Source organism: Oncorhynchus clarkii, chromosome 13 (genome assembly GCF_045791955.1).
Source record: "Oncorhynchus clarkii lewisi isolate Uvic-CL-2024 chromosome 13, UVic_Ocla_1.0, whole genome shotgun sequence".
In the NCBI taxonomy this organism is placed as follows: Eukaryota; Metazoa; Chordata; class Actinopteri; order Salmoniformes; family Salmonidae; genus Oncorhynchus; species Oncorhynchus clarkii.
This window is the reverse complement of record NC_092159.1, coordinates 18981231-18995354: the sequence shown is the minus strand read 5'-3', so window position 1 is coordinate 18995354 and position 14124 is coordinate 18981231. Positions and strand designations below refer to the sequence as shown.

The 14124-nt window shown below is 40.8% G+C and overlaps 2 pseudogenes; both read right to left on the bottom strand.

The window, feature by feature from the left end:
- Nucleotides 1-14124, bottom strand: part of LOC139423511 (VPS10 domain-containing receptor SorCS3-like) — a 391895-nt pseudogene that overhangs the window by 88241 nt on the left and 289530 nt on the right.
- The window catches only part of LOC139424133 (VPS10 domain-containing receptor SorCS1-like), a 171627-nt pseudogene that overhangs the window by 70754 nt on the left and 86749 nt on the right, over nucleotides 1-14124 (bottom strand).

Sequence of the window (14124 nt, the reverse complement as noted above, 5' to 3'; positions counted from 1 at the left end):
CTGCAAACGCCTTGGGGAAACGACAGAAAGTGTAGGCTCATTCCTTGCGCAATCACAGCCATATAAGGAGACAATGGAAAACAGAGCTTCAGAGATTCTGCTCATTTCCTGGTTGACGTATCATCTTGGTTTCGCCTGTAGAATAATATCTTTGCAGATTCTGAAACTTCAGAGTGTTTTCTTTCCAAAACGGTCAATAATATTTATAGTCGAGCATCTTTTCGTGACAAAATATTGCGCTTAAAACGGGAACGTTTTTTATCCAAAAATGAAATAGCGCCCCTAGAGATCCAAGAGGTTAAGAACATTTTTCTATTATTTGCTTTAGAACGTGTTAGAGTTTTGGCGGGAAACCTCTGTGTAGACAAAGCATATTTCTCTGTGAAATTTTGGAGAGGGAGACCGTAGATCTCCTCTCCTTTCATTTATGACAAGGTGTGAGCTGTCAAACCGACCCAGTTCCCTCTTCCCCTCTTCTGTGGGTGAGAGAACGTCTGGTTACTGTCATCCATTGCCAAGCTGATCTGACCCATTCGGATCCTCACAGGACAGTCATGACAGCACTTTAGCATTTACAATGATTGTACGGAATCTTGCCTGGCTTTTCAAAGCCATGCCGTAATGAACGAGGGGGCACAAACAAACTCTTGATTTATATCTAGCCATAACTCTGGTTGACTGATGGGCATCAAACTCTGTATGCAGAATTCAAAATGTAATAATTCCCCCCTCACTGTCGAGTATAAACAAAATTGTGGAATGAATGGCACACATGCAATTGTTTAACTGCAACCAGGGTTGTTTTTCAGGCTGGGATCTGGGGTTAAATACAATGGCTAAAAAGCAATGGGTAAGATGTCTTAACTCATGCTTTCTAAAAGGAGTGTTTGATATTGTACTAACAAACATATAGACGGCCTTACATCCTGCTGCGTTCCCCTTAAAGGGAATGTGTTTTGTTGTTTACAGCAAATCTCCAAAGAGATATAGAAAAAAGTAGAACTCTCAGAGAGAGTGAAAGTGAGAGGAAGCAATATCCCTTTTACATCCTTGATCTATTTCCTCCTTCTCCCTCTCTATAAGTAGTTTCAGAGCCAATCATGTGGAAATTATAACTCAGGCATCATGAGGAGGTGGGATGAGTTGATCTGAAGGAGGAAGTAAAGAAAAAAAGAAGAAAAAAGGATTTTTAAAAACTTCACAAAACTTCAGGAAGGGGGAAGAAGCAACATTCTGACTAATCTATTTCATTGAAATGGGTAATGTTGTTTTCCAGGTCAGGTTCACAGGGATCAGATAAGTCCGGCTGGCATTGTTCTCTCGACACATCCCTGCTACCTTCTTTCAGTCCCCTGAGAATGTTCTCAGAACTCTGTCACAGCTTTGGCAAAAGTCCATCCACAATCATAATGGATTTAAGTCCTTGTCGTCCATTGCGGTGTGGTTTCACTTTCCTGTGGTAGGGACAATTGGTAGGCAAATAAAAAACAACACACCCACCTAGGCCCACATCACCCACTAGCAACCACAGACAACCAATCAGGATCCCTCACAACGGTTGTCAGAAAGTGACATTTCTTGTAGTATTTATGTAATTTATGTCAGAATACCAGTGGTGCACTCAAGACTTCTAAGGCCACACACAGCATGACTTGTAGGCCTGGTAGACTAAAAGCTGAGGCAACATGTACAGTGCAGTCTGCATGCACTGGTCAGTGTACAATTGCAATTAGTACACACTGGCCTGTACATCCTTGGATGAATGATAAAGACCGTATTTCCAATTTGGATTCATGACCAGTCCAGTGGTTTATACAAAAATAAAAAATAAACTAGTATCACATCAACGAGGTAGAAGGTCATACAAGTCGAACGGCCAACTTGTGCCACACGAAAAAACAAAGAATGAATCACGCATTCATGCTCAGAAGTAAAATGATTTTGCCTGTATAACTGACACGTGGTGGCGAGAGCTGCGGCTTCAAATGGGAGCTGCTCTTCTGTCGCTATTGTGTTGAAAACCCGTAATATACGCCTGCTGGCAGTTAGAGCTGGTGACGAAATCCAACCATTTACTGTTATGACAGAACGTAAATTAGTGTGTGCTTCAGGATATGAGGGGGAAACCCAAGAGTATGTCATTAATTTGAAAAGGTTTGAATTTAAATATTGTGAGAAAGGAGCTACATAAATGACCTCTTCTATAATAGAATGAGTGATTAATGTAACAGACCCCAGGAAATGGGAGGGGAGAAGGATGTGCCCATTGAAATGACTACAAACACAATATAGTTTTTCATAAAACGGAAGATGTAGATGAATCAAGGGATTCCTTCAAATCGTTACAATGCCATGGACTAAAGCCTATCTGTTGACCCAAAGGACTATGTTGGCAAATCCTGTGTTTTCAGCTGAGTCCTGGATGACATCTGTTTATGAATAATCAAGATTGAGCTGCTCTGATATGGAATGTACTGTATGCGCTTTGCCGATAACACAATATGATATGCATAGATATTCTACAAAATACGAGAATCGTTTTGAAAACTTTTTTGTAGCCCTTTTTGTTGACTTCCTACTTGAGGAAGTATTGGATACCTGGGGTTTTGAGGTAATGTCAAAGTCCAATAGTAAAAGGTCAGAGACATCAGGTAGGTCCCCTTCTCTCCGCGACACAGGCGTTATTATATATAGGCACTGATGTAATTTGAAACAATGTCACTCCTCACCCCTGCCTGACCCCATGATGGCCCATTGGGAGTGGGGGATGGGAGGCAGGAGGGTGTAAATGGAAAAGCAAAGATGGAAGGGAATTTGGCCTTTCTCTTTCTGTTTTTCTATTCATTTTCTTTCTCTCTATATCTTGTCTATGTCTCTCTCATCTCTCTCTCTCTCTCTGCTGCTGCGTAACTGCAGGGAAGTCATCTCCACTCCAACTCACTAGACGTTACCTTCAGAAGACCTGTTTGTCTAGCCAGCCAAAGACTTTCCCCAGAGTACAGTGCATTCTGAAAGTATTCGGACCCCTTCACTTTTCCCACATTTTGTTCCATTACAACCTTATTCTAAATTGAATTTACCACAAGTGGACTCCAATCACGTTGTAGAAAACTCTCAAGGATGATCAATGGAAAAGGGATGCAACTGATTAAAATGTTGAGTCTCATAGCAAAGGGTCTGAATACTCGTGTAAAAAAATACATATCTTCATGTTTTCGCTTTGTCATTATGGGGTATTGTGTGTAGATTGATGAGAAAAAAATTATAATCATCCATTTTAGAATAATGCTGAAACTTAACAAAACAAAGTCAAGGGACCTAAATACTTTCCCAATACACTGTATACCTTTCACAATGGCACTGATGCCTTCTGAGTTCCACGAACAGTGTCTTGAAAAAGTATTCATCCCCTTTGCTTTTTTTCCCATTTGTTGCACTACAACCTGCAATTTAAATATATATTTTTGGAGATTTCATGTAATGGACATGCACAAAATAGTCCTAAATTGGTGAAGAGAAATGAAAAAAATAACTTGTTTCAAAAAATTAAAACAAAAAAACAAAAAAAAGGAAAAGTGGTGCATGCATATATATTCACCCCCTTTGCTATGAAGCCCTTAAATAAGATCTGGTGCAACCAATTACCTTCAGAAGTGACATAATTAGTTTAAAACCTGTTAAGGATGCTGCGAATTTTCGCAACTTTTTTTTACAAATCGCGCAACATTTCAACGTCCTGCTACTCATGCCAGGAATATAGTATATGCATATAATAAGTATGTGTGCATAGAAAACACTCTGCAGTTTCTAAAACTGGTTAAATCATGTCTGTGGCTATAACAGAACGTGTTCAGGAGTAAAAATGTGCACCAAAAACACAAAATAAATATTCATCCGCCAGTCTTTGTGTTGTCTAAGGCGATAGAAAATAGATGAGGTTCCTCGCCTACAGCTTCCAAACGATGTCGCCAATACTGGCATTTCTTTGCACGTTTATCCTTGGTGGGATGACGTATAGGCACTTCCTGTCTTGGGGTGCACCCAGGAAATTATGAAAGTGAAAAAAATGGACGATGATTTCAAGACTTGCTGCTATCGAATACAGATCGTCCCGTGATCAATTTTATCGATTATTAACGTTTTTTAATACCTAAAGTTGGTTTACAAAAGTAGTTTGAAGTGATTTGTAAAAGTTTATAGGCAACTTTGTTAATTTTAAAAAGTGACGTTGCGTCGTGTAAAGGTGATTTTTCCTTGGATCAGACGGCCTTCATAAATGGACATTTTGGGCATATTTTGACGGATTTAATCGGGAAAAAGACCCAATTGTGATGTTTATGGGACATATAGGAGTGCCAACAAAGAAGCTCATCAAAGGTAATGAATGTTTTATATTTTATTTCTGCGTTTTGTGTAGCGCCGGCTACCGCAAAATCTTTTGTTTAGGTCTCGTTCAGGTATTTTGGGGGGTGCATGCTATCAGATAATAGCTTCTCATGCTTTCGCCGAAAAGCATTTTACAAATCTGACATGTTGGCTAGATTCACAACGAGTGTAGCTTTAATTGAGTACCTTGCATGTGTGTTTTAATGAAAGTTTGAGTTTTATCGAGTACTACGAGTGGCGCTCTGAAATTTCCTGTGCAGGAACCAAAAATTTGCATAATCCGTAACAGGTTTTAAAGTCCACCTGTGTGCAATCTAAGTGTCAAATTATCTGTCACATGATGTCAGTAAATTTACACCTGCCTCTGAAAGGCCCCAGAGTCAGCAACACCGGTACTCTGGTCAGACGAGACAAAAATTTAGCTTTTTGGCCATCAAGGAAATGCTATGTCTGGTGCAAACCCAACACCTCTCATCACCCCAGAAATTCCATCCCTACAGTGAAGCATGGTGGTGGCAGCATCATGCCGTGGGAATGTTTTTCATCGGGGGGGACTGGAAAACTGGTCAGAATTGAAGGAATGATGGGTGGCACTAAATAAAGGGACATTATTGAGGGAAACCTGCTTCAGTCTTCGAGAGATTTGAGACTGGGACGGAGGTTCACCTTCCAGCAGGACAATGACCCTAAGCATACTGCTAAAGCAACACTCTAGTGTTTTAAGGGGAAACATTTAAATGTCCTGGAATGGCCTTGCCAAAGCCCAGACCTCAATCCAATTGAGAATCTGTGGTATGACTTAAAGAATGCTGTACACCAGCAGAAGCCATCCAACTTGAAGGAGCTGGAGCAGTTTTGCCTTGAAGAATGGGCAAAAATCCCAGTGGCTAGAAGCTTATAGAGACATACTCCAAGAGACTTAGGTGGCTCTACAAAGTATTGACTTTAGGGGGGGGTGAAAAGTTATACATGCTCATGTTTTCTGTTTTTTTAATCTTTTGTTTGTATCACAATAAAAAATATTTTGTATCTTCAAAGTGGTAGGTAGGCATGTTGTGTAAATCAAATGATACAACCCCCCCCCCCCCCCCAAAATTCCAGGTTGTAAGGCAACAAAATAGGAAAAATGCCCAGGGGGGTGAAAACTTTTGTAAGCCACTGTAGCTACCTTTTTCTTAGTGGACATAATAGCCTATCTGATAGCTGCCTATCCAGTCATTTTTAAAGGTTTTCTTTCTCAAACAATTTAGGGACTGAATGGACACGCAACAATTCACAGCAGGAAAGCTTCACAATGTGTTGAACTATGATACACTTCAGTTGGGAAAATATTCATAGAACACTGTGACATGAGCAGATTACTACTACTCCTGGACGATATGTTGGTCCTGTTGAGTTGGATTGGAGTCAGGGATATGATGTGTGAAGTCGGATACATACAGACAGGCTCATCTCTAAGAGGTTTCAGCATCTGGCATCCAGGCATGTATCTGTAGGCTGTAATTTTACATCACATTGCTCTGCTGCAGTAGCACAGCTGATGACATGACTTTTCTGAATTCCCTCCAGACTTCCGACTGAGCGATTAAGTGACAAGGTACATACTGTGAGTGTTTCTTCAGTTAGCACTCTATAAATGCCCTGAGGAACAAGGATTTTCAGTATGGGAAATCATTTTTGGTCACCTACACAAAAGTTGAAAAGGGTACACCAAAGCAAATTCCCCATTGATCACATGCTAATGAAATTTCCCACTTGGGTGTTTAATACGCAAATCATTGCACAATGTATATCAAAAGCTTCTGTGTTTCTATACCTGTGCACCTATTTAATAAGACTAAATAATTAAGGAGCAATAAACTGCTCAACCGCCAAGGGAAGATACTCAGAAGACTTAGATGAAAAGAGGAGGCAGATCTGAATAACTTAAAAGAAAGTATTGTTGCAAGAATTCAATGATCATTGTTGGGGTAGACGGTACAGTCTGGCTTCATTTCGCTCACATCCCTGAATCATCCCATTGAGATATGGGACCGGTCTATTGAATATTATTCACAGGAATTAATGATCTTCTTCCATAGTTTAAGGTCAGGGCCATTAAAATTGACATGCTGACTTTCAGATACTTGAAGGCATTGGCTGGTGTCTTGACCTTTATTGAAAAGTCAACATCTGTCCTGCCATGTGGGCCAACAGCATGGACACCGTGGTATAAACAGACTCTAACGGTCTCTCCAGACCCGAAATCTTCTTAGCATAGCTGTGATCTCAATTAACAATTAATATTACGGACAGAGAGAAACAGAGCAAAGTTTATGAGTACGATCAGTTGTTGATTCATGGGTATGAACTATCATGTTCTGGAAGTTTCTGACTAGTATTTAGATTGATCTCTCTCTAACTCTGTTTCTACACGTTTTCTCTCAACCTCCCTCTCTGTCTCTCGGTCCCAACAGGACTCATATGAACAAAGTCGAATATTATATTTTGTGCCCTTGTTTTGTGGATTCGGAATCCCAGCACTGTGGCAAGCGTCACAGTGACGTATCAGAAACCCAGCCAAGCAGGGCATGTCTCATACAACGGGTGGGTTACTGCTCTAACTGCCTTCTCACGGCGGAGGGATATGACTGGGCTGAACGAATGCCAGGTCACATCTCAGAGACTTGGGGATGTCAACGTTCTCCTAACACCCTGGACTATTTACTCTTCTTAATGACTACACCTGATTTCAATTACTTTACATGCTGACAAAAACACCTGGCTTATTTATCCTTGTTCCTGCCCTGTAGCTCATTTTGAAGAGCTTCACTGTCAGATGATGTAATTTGTTAGATGATGAAATATATATTTTCTAAAACAATTCATTTTGGATTATTCTTGGAGACTGACTCGCAGAAGCAGATTGTTCTCTGCTCTGTAACTAATTAAACAGAGCTTCGCAATTGAACAATGTCTTAGGTTAGATACTGGATATCTATTTTGAAAGATTTTGTGTCACTTTGATTTTCCAGCAACTGACTCATACCTTGACATTCAACAGTACGGGACCATTAAAGAGCATTGCTAATCTTCGCAGATATTCAAAGAGTAAACCAGCTCGCTTTCTCTAGCCTCAAGGAAAAACCCTACATACCAGTTGTCATTGTCAGACTTATTTTAATTTGAATATCTGTCTGAAAACCTCCTCAAACATGAAGTGAGTGTCACGCCCTGACCTTAAAGAGCCTTTTTATCCTCTATTTGGTTAGGTCAGGGTGTGACTAGGGTGGGCAATCTATGCTGTATTTTCTATGTTGGCCTGGTATGGTTCCCAATCAGAGGCAGCTGTCTATCATTGTCTCTGATTGGGGATCATACTTAGGCAGATATTTCCCACCTTAGTTTGTTGGATCTTGATTTTGTATAGTTGCTGTGTAGCCTGCAGAACTTTACATTCGTTTTGTATTTTGTTGTTTTTCGGTGTTCATTTGAAATAAAGTAAGATGTTCGCCTACCAGGCTGCACCTTGGTCTCCTCATTCAAACCACGAGCGTAACAGGGCGGATTTGTTTTGTGCTCTGAAGAGAGGTATTAACCTTGAAATCCCATAGCCACATACAGATAAAGGGTTGTAGCTGGCAATGTAAACAAGTCAAATTACTGGAGTCTGTACTGGAGTCAAACATGATGCAGTATTATGTGTAACACATACAGATAATAATATAAATATGAATTGAACAGATAAAAAAATAGGATTTTATAGTTTTCATTAAATGTAGGTCTTGGAATAACAAAACACAGAACATTAAATTCGGAAAGTCTGTTCATTGTTTCATATCTCTCTCTCTCTCTCGCTCTCTCTCTCTCGCTCTCTCTCTCGCTCTCTCTCCACCACAACCACGCCCTAAACAAAATCACTGAGTCCCGCTCTTCTCCCCTTCTCTCCTTCCCTCTCTCTCCTTCCCCCTCTCTCTTCCTTGTCATCAGCCTGACACATGCAACAGGTTCCATAAACACACGCAGGAGGTGCATCACTATAATCTTACAATAATCATTAAACTTTCATTGTATTGACACACCAAATTGCCTGAAAGGACCGCAAGCTCTTGCTGTGTCACCACTACAGTCACCGCTAGCAAAACGACAAGAAAAACGGCAACAAAAGTAATGAATGAAGACAACCTTTTCGGTACTAAAATATATTGATGGTGGTTATGGCTTATAGCTTCAAAGAGTAGAGACTAGTCTTCTTTCACCCGAGGAACCCTGCCCAATGCTCAGTAGTGCAATGCTGCTTTGTATCTAGCAGTCTTGTACAAAGCAGTGAGGGAGAGAGAAAGAGAAAAGGGGTGGGGAGAGAGAAAGATGGAGGGGAGAGAGAGAGTAGAAAAGAGAAAGAGGGTGAAGAGAGACTGCACTATTGTTCCTATGATGATTCTGAATACATGTCAGAGGAGGGAGGGAAAGAAAGAGGGAGAGAGGAAGTGAGAGAGACAGAGAAGGAGATATGAAGAAAGGCTACTGTCTTACCTCCACAAGGTGCTCTCTGTAACACTCCCCAGGTGAAAGTCCTTGAGTTTGGTCAGATTCAGGATAAACTGGAAACAAAAAACACATCACAGGTGTTATAAGTATGTAATAAGCCTTTAAATAACTCAAACCTATTAGATAATAAACAGAAACATTTAAGTATGCCACAGGTTATTCTCTTAGAAGACATGACCGACTGGGCAAACTTAATCTATATTCTCTTAGAACACCAACCTACGTATTCCATAAAAAACAATCAAAACCAGAATTAACACCAATAACAGGTGTTTGTCTATACATTGGCATGTTATGATTGTCCCTTTGGCTCTGTCTTTAACACGAGTCAAGGGGCACTTTGCCAACCTGTATGCCACTTTGAACCCTCTCTCTCTCTCTCTCTCTCTCTCGATCCCTCAGTGCTGCCAGTCTTGGCCCCTGACAAACACAATCCTTCAGTCCGTCTCTCTGTTCCAGATAGCTTTGATCTGAGCGGTTTGTAGAGCGGGAAAGAGAGCGAGGAGGGAAGGGGGATAATCCACTGAACACAGTGACGGGTGAATCACAGACCAAGATGGCTGACCATATTCTAGAGACCCAGTGGTCTGACTTGATATCAAAACAGAAGACCAGAGAACTCAGTGGGGTTTTTTCTATCACTGAATCCCAAATCAACCCTAGGCACTCATGTTAAACTTGTAGAGTATTTGACGTTTAAAAAGGCTTATGTAGTTTGTCCATTTCCACTTTGAAATTTCAAACTAGATTTCTTCCTTAAGAAAATTGTATGAACACCTAAAAAATATATCTTTATAATCCATATAATAATTCACATTCCTGTTGCTGCAGAAGTATATTCCTGACCCAAACAAAGATCCTACCCATTTGCAGTTGAAGTTGGAAGTTTACATACACCATAGCCAAATACATTTAAACTCAGTTTTTCACAATTCCTAGTATAGTCACATTTAATCCTAGTAAAGATTCCCTGTCTTAGGTCAGTTAGGATCACCACTTTATTTTAATAATGTGAATTTTTTTATATATATTTTTTTATTTCACCTTTATTTATCCAGGTAAGATAGTTGAGAACAAGTTCTCATTTACAACTGCGACCTGGCCAAGATAAAGCAAAGCAGTGCGACAGAAACAACACAGTTACATGGAATAAACAAGCGTACAGTCAACAAAATAGAAAAAAAAGAAAGTCTATATACAGTGTGTGCAAATGGCATGAGGTAGAATGGCAATAAATAGGCCATCATAGCAAAGTAATTACAATTTAGCAGATTAACACTGGAGTGATAATAATATCTATGAGGGTGCCCATGTTTTCGGATTTAGGGTTGTACCTGGTGGTTTCCTTGATGATTTATGTGAGATTGAGGGCATCTAGCTTAGATTATAGGGATGCTGGGTTGTTAAGCATATCCCAGTTTACGTCACCTAACAGAACGAACTCTGAAGATAGATGGGGGGCAATCAATTCACATATGGTGTCCCGTGCACAGCTGGGAGCTGAGGGGGGACTATAACAGGTGGCAATAGTGAGAGACTTATTACTGGAGAGATACATTTTTTAAATTAGAAGCTCGAACTGTTTGGGCATAGACCTGGAAAGTATGACAGAACTTTGCAAGCTATCTCTGCAGTAGATTGCAACTCCTCCCCCTTTGGCAGTTCCATCTTGACGGAAAATGTTGTAGTTGGGTATGGAAATCTCAGAATTTTGTGTGGCCTTCCTAAGCCAGGATTCAGACACGGCAAGGACATCGGGATTGGCAGAGTGTGCTAAAGCAGTGAGTAAAACAAACTTAGGGAGGAGGCTTCTGATGTTAACATGCATGAAACCAAGGCTTTTTCGATTACAGAAGTCAACAAATGAGAGTGCCTGGGGACACGCAGGTCCTGGGTTAGCCTCCACATCACCTGAGGAACAAAGGAGGAGTAAGATGAGGGTACGGCTAAAGGCTAGCAAAACTGGTTGTCTGGTGCGTTGGGGACAGAGAATGAAAGGAGCAGATTTCTGGGCGTGGTAGAATAGATTCAGGGCATAATGTGCAGACAGGGGTATGGTGGGGTGCGGGTACAGTGGAGGTAAGCCCAGGCACTGAGTGATGATAAGAGAGGTTGCATCTCTGGACATGCTGGTTATACTGGGTGTTGTCACCGCATGTGTGGGAAGTGGGACAAAGGAGGAATCTAAGGCATGTACAGTTGGACTAGGGGCTCCGCAAATTTCTGAATAATAGTACAGAGAATGATTTATTTCAGCTTTTATTTCTTTCATCACATTCCCAGTGGCTCAGAAGTTTACATACACTCAATTAGTATTTGGTAGCATTGCCTTCAAATTGTTTAACTTGAGTCAAACATTTTGGGTAGCCTTCTACAAGCTTCCCACAATAAGTTGGGTGAATTTTGTCCATTCCTCCTGACAGAGCTGGTGTAACTGAGTCAGGTTTTTAGGCCTACTTGCTCGCAAATGCTTTTTCAGTCCTGCCCACACATTGTCTATAGGATGGAAGTCAGGGATTTGTGATGGCCACTCCAATACCTTGACTTTGTTGTACTTAATCAAGCCATTTTGCCACAACGTTGGAAGTATGCTTGGGGTCATTGTCCATTTGGAAGACCCATTTGTGACCAAGCTTTAACTTCCTGACTGATGACTTGAGATGTTGTATCAATATATGCACATAATTTTCCTTCCTCATGAGGCCATCTATTTTGTGAATTGGACCAGTCCCTCCTGCAGCAAAGCACCCCCACAACATGATGCTACCATCCCTGTGCTTCACGGTTGGGATGGTTTTCTTCAGCTTGCAAGCATCCCCTTTTTCCTCCAAACTTAACGATGGTCATTATGGCCAAACAGTTCTATTTTTGTTTCATCCGACCAGAGGACATTTCTCCAAAAAGTATGATATTTTTCCCCATGTGCAGTTGCAAACCGTACTCTGGCTTTTTTTATGGAGGTTTTGGAGCAGTGGCTTCTTCCTTGCTGAGCGGCCTTTCAGGGTACGTAGATATAGGACTTGTTTTACTGTGGATATAGATACTTTTGTACCAGTTTCCTCCAGCATCTTCACAAAGTCCTTTGCTGTTGTTCTGGGATTGATTTGCACATTAGGCACCAAAGTACGTTCGTCTCTAGGAGACAGAATGGTTCTCCTTCCTGAGCGGGATGATGGCTTCGTGGTCCCACGGTGTTTATACTTGCGTACTATTGTTTGTACAAATGAATGTGGTACCTTTGGAAATTGCTCCTAAGGATGAACCAGACGTGTGGTCTACAATCTTTTTCCACGGTCTTGGCTGATTTCTTTTGATTTTCCCATGATGTCAAGCAAAGAGGCACTGAGTTTGAAGGTAGACTTTGAAATACATCCACAGGTACACCTTGAATTTTCTCAAATTATGTCAATTAGCCTAACAGAAGCTTCTAACGCCATGACATCATTTTCTGGAATTTTCCAAGCTGTTTAAAGGCACAGTCAACTTAGTGTATGTACATTTCTAACCTACTGGAAATGTGATACAGTGAAATGTAAGTGAAATAATCTGTCTGTAAACAATTGTTGGAAAAATTACTTGTGTCATGCACAAAGTAGATGTCCTAACCAACTTGCCAAAACTATAGTTTGTTAACAATACATGTGTGGAGTGGTTGAAAAACAAGTTTCAATGACTCCAACCTAATTGTATGCAAACTTCTGACTTCAACTGCAAGCAGTATGGTTAAAATCCCCCCCCCCCCAGCCTATTAAGAAGGTAAATTGTTAAAAAGTTATTAAAATTCTGCTTAAACCTATCTTAGATCTACAGGCGAGGCTTGTGGGTAGAAAGGGCCAAGGGATTGATTTGGGATTCAGTGTATAATCCTCTAATTGGTAGGCTGACGCAACCAGGGCACATATGGCGTCTATGGAGGAGACAAACAAAGAGTGATACTGGTGAGACAACACTGTCTTTATATGAATGCCACAACAGTCAGATGGTCACAGCGTCAATAATGATTGACATTACCACCTCCGGGTTGTGTTGTTAATTCCGAGGTTGATGCCGGAATTTGATCATTAATTAAGGATTAGACCCATTATTTAAATTTTCGCCGAAAATGACATACGCAACTGCCTGTACTTCAGGACCTGATGCAAGGATTGGCATATTCTCGATATCATTTGAAAGGAAATACTTTGCAGTTTTTGGAAATGTAAAATTAATGTAGGAGAATATAACACATTAGATATGGTAAAAGATAATACAAAGAAAAAAACATGTCATTTACATTTTTTTCCTATCATCTTTGAAATGCAAGACAAAGGTCATAATGTATTATTACAGCCCAGGTGCAATTTAGATTTTGGCCACTAGATGGGAGCATTGTATGTGCAAAGTTTTATTCTGATCCAATGAACCATTGCATATCTGTTCACAATGTTGTATCAAGACTGCCCAAATGTGCCTAATTGGTTTATTAATACATTTTCAAGTTCATAATTGTGCGCTCTCCTCAAACAATAGTATGGTGCTCTTCCACTATAATAGCTACTGTAAATTGGACAGTGCAGTTAGATTAACAATAATTTCAGCTTTCTGCCCATATCAGATAAGTCTATGTCCCGGGATTTTTTTGTTGTTGTTACTTACAACTTCATGCTAATCACATTAGACCACTTTAGCGCAACCGTCTCGCGGGGGAAACACCGATCCCATAAAGGTTAAGAGCCCCAAGGACTGGCCTGGACCTCACTGGGGAGCCACTGATGGTTCTCTCTGAGAGATGGTGCCACCACTCCGGGAACCCTCTCCTCTTCCTAAGATTGTGAGCAGATGGTTCGGGCACAGCAAGATTGCACTGCCAGAGGGCAGTGTAGAGAGAGAAGAAGAATAACATAAAGTAAGAAAATTGGAATCATGCCATGCTTGTAAAATGCAAAGCAAAACTGAGTTTTTCTTGGAGTGTTGGTAGTGTCTGTGTGTGCGCTTGCATGTTCTTGCTTAAGAGTGTGTGTGTGTGAAAGTTCCTGAAGGGGCCTGATGTCGTCAGACAAGCTCGCTCTCCTCTGCCAGGGGGTGGCACCACACAGACAGGAAGCAGTCCCCCTCCATGACAGCATGAATAGAAAATTCACATCGAATAACTGGGGCACCAGCTGAAATCCCAGAGGATACTTTTGTTGTGTCAGCTTGTATCACCCTCATGAAAATCTTAATCATGTCTCA